This window comes from Propithecus coquereli, unplaced genomic scaffold (genome assembly GCF_000956105.1).
Source record: "Propithecus coquereli isolate 6110/MARCELLA unplaced genomic scaffold, Pcoq_1.0 Scaffold241, whole genome shotgun sequence".
Classification (NCBI taxonomy): domain Eukaryota; kingdom Metazoa; phylum Chordata; class Mammalia; order Primates; family Indriidae; genus Propithecus; species Propithecus coquereli.
In genome coordinates, this window is record NW_012147964.1 from 3,566,152 (window position 1) to 3,568,418 (window position 2,267).

Consider the following 2,267-nt stretch of genomic DNA (forward strand, 5'->3'; position numbering starts at 1 on the left):
TTGAGCGATCCACCCATCTCGGCCTCCCAGAGTGCTAGGATTACAGGCGTGAGCCACCGTGCCCAGCCTGACTTGCCTTCTTGAATGGAACCTCTCCGGGGTCGCCTCCGTGCACTGTCCCCACAGTTTGGCTGGAAACAAAAAGGCAGGACTCCCCAAAATGACCTCTACCATGTCTGGTCACGGGCAGGGGACTGTCCTTCGATGCTGACCCCGACCAACACCTGCCCGGCCACACCGACCTAAAATGCTGTGTTTCTCTTCCAGGGAGCGAAGCTTGGATTCCGAGCCTCTCAGCGCTGGGGACAGCCGGGCCTTGCGCACAGGTCAGTGCCGCAATGTTTTTCTTTATTCCACATTCACAGTTGAAGCTGGCGTTCAGTCACCTCTTTGGGACGTGGGGCTGCCGTCGGGGTGGGCGCGTTGCCTTTGACAACTGTGTGTCAGCGGCTCATCTTATCCGCCGAGAGTGTGTTTCCTGCTCTCCAAGCAGGGTGCGCGGCGCTGGTAAGGCGCACGGCTGTGCCCCTGCCTGTCCAGGGTCTCCCATCCTAGGGGTTTTGCAGAAGGAGGCTTCAGCCATCACCACCATCCCAATCACATGGAGGATGACACATCAATGGTCCCCGCCCAGGGCAGAGCTGAGTCTCTGGACACCATACGTGTCTGAAATGCACCGTCCACCCTGGCGGGATGGCAGCCTGGGGACGCTCCAGTGACCGATGGTGTTTTAGTCTGTTTGCATTGCTGTAAAGGAATGCCCGAGGCTGGGTGATGTCTAAAAACAGGGTTTATTTGATTCGCGGTTCTGCAGGCTGTGCAAGGAGCGTGGCGCCGGCACCTGCTTCTGGCGAGGGACTCAGGCTGCCTCTGCTCACGGAGGAAAGCCCAGGGGAGCAGGGGTGCCAGTGGTGGGAGGGAGGCAGGCAGGGCGGGAGCGGCGCGAGGAGGTGCTGGGCTTTTTTATTTTATTTTATTTTTTTGTAAATAAGCTCTCTCAGGAACAAATAGAGCAAAAATGCAATCCTTACCCTGAGAACGGCACCATGCCACTCCTGAGGGATCTGCCACCGGCTATATCATCTGGGAAGATTCTTTTGAACAAGTTAGGAGCAGAGCTGAGACTCTAATGCTGGTCCCTTAGCTCTCCTCTGTTTGGTTGCTTCTGAAGGGTTTTGAGAGGCTTTTAAAATGTACGAGGAGGAAATCATTTAAAGATAAATTATTCGCCTTTGCTTTGTTAGTGTAAACAAGAAATAAACACACACACACACACACACACATACACAAGTCAGAGAAGAAGGCAGAATTCCCAGGAAAGGCAGATTTGTAGGGACAGGATGGTGAGCTGTGGTGGCCAGAGGTGGGGGCCGTCCGCGTGCCCCAGGGGTCTCTCGGGGGTGATGGGATGGTTCAGGACTGTGTGGCGGGGGTGGCCACATGACTCGGTGAACTTAATAAAAAAATCTTTGAGTTGCACACTGCAGTTAAATTGTATGACATGTAAACCGTACCTTGGTAAAGTTGCAACATAGATATTTTAGCTCAGCCCACTAGAAATCATTGTGGTCTCATCCGTAGTAGACATTTTTTAAGCCTCAAGCAGCAACCTTATCGCTCACCTCCCTGGCAGCAGTGACAAGCCACCGTGTCATGGGCAGTAACTCCAGAGCAGACTTACTTACAAAGAAAAGGACGTACACGCATGTAGACATGAGTTAAACGACCCCAGTGTCTGTCGAGGGGTGAATGGACAAAATAGAGCTGTCCATCCACACACTGGAGTATCACTCAGCCAGGAAAAGGGACGAGGCTCTGACACAGGCCACAGCGTGGAGGGACCTCGAGGACATTTGCTCAGTGAGAGACGCCGGACACAGAAGGACACACAGTGTGAGACTCCATTTGTGTGAAATGTCCAAAACAGGCAGAGCCACAGAGACGGGTCGTGGATTCATGGTTGCCAGGGGCTGAGGGAGAGGGTGGGAGTGACTGCTGATGGGGTTGGGGCTTCTTTTTGGGGTGATAGAATGTTCTGGAATTAGAGGTGACAGTTGCGCAACTCTTTGAACATACTAAATACCACTGAATTGCGTATTTTCAATGGGTGGATTGTGTGGCATGTGAGTTGTATCTCAGTAAAGCTGATGTCTGTATATATAGAGAGTTGTTTTATGCATATAAAGCATGGATATAAAAAGCTTTTACATAGATATAAAAGAATCCAAACATAAAAATATAAAAAGACATCATATTGTATGATTCCA

The 2,267-nt window shown here is 51.4% G+C and overlaps 1 long non-coding RNA gene across 1 annotated transcript in view; it reads left to right on the forward strand.

The window, feature by feature from the left end:
- Positions 1-2,267, forward strand: part of LOC105811894 — a 120,664-nt gene that overhangs the window by 37,261 nt on the left and 81,136 nt on the right. Inside the window, exon 2 of the long non-coding RNA XR_001137575.1 lies at positions 268-326. This is a non-coding gene — a long non-coding RNA (uncharacterized LOC105811894). The remainder of the gene's footprint in view (positions 1-267; positions 327-2,267) is intronic.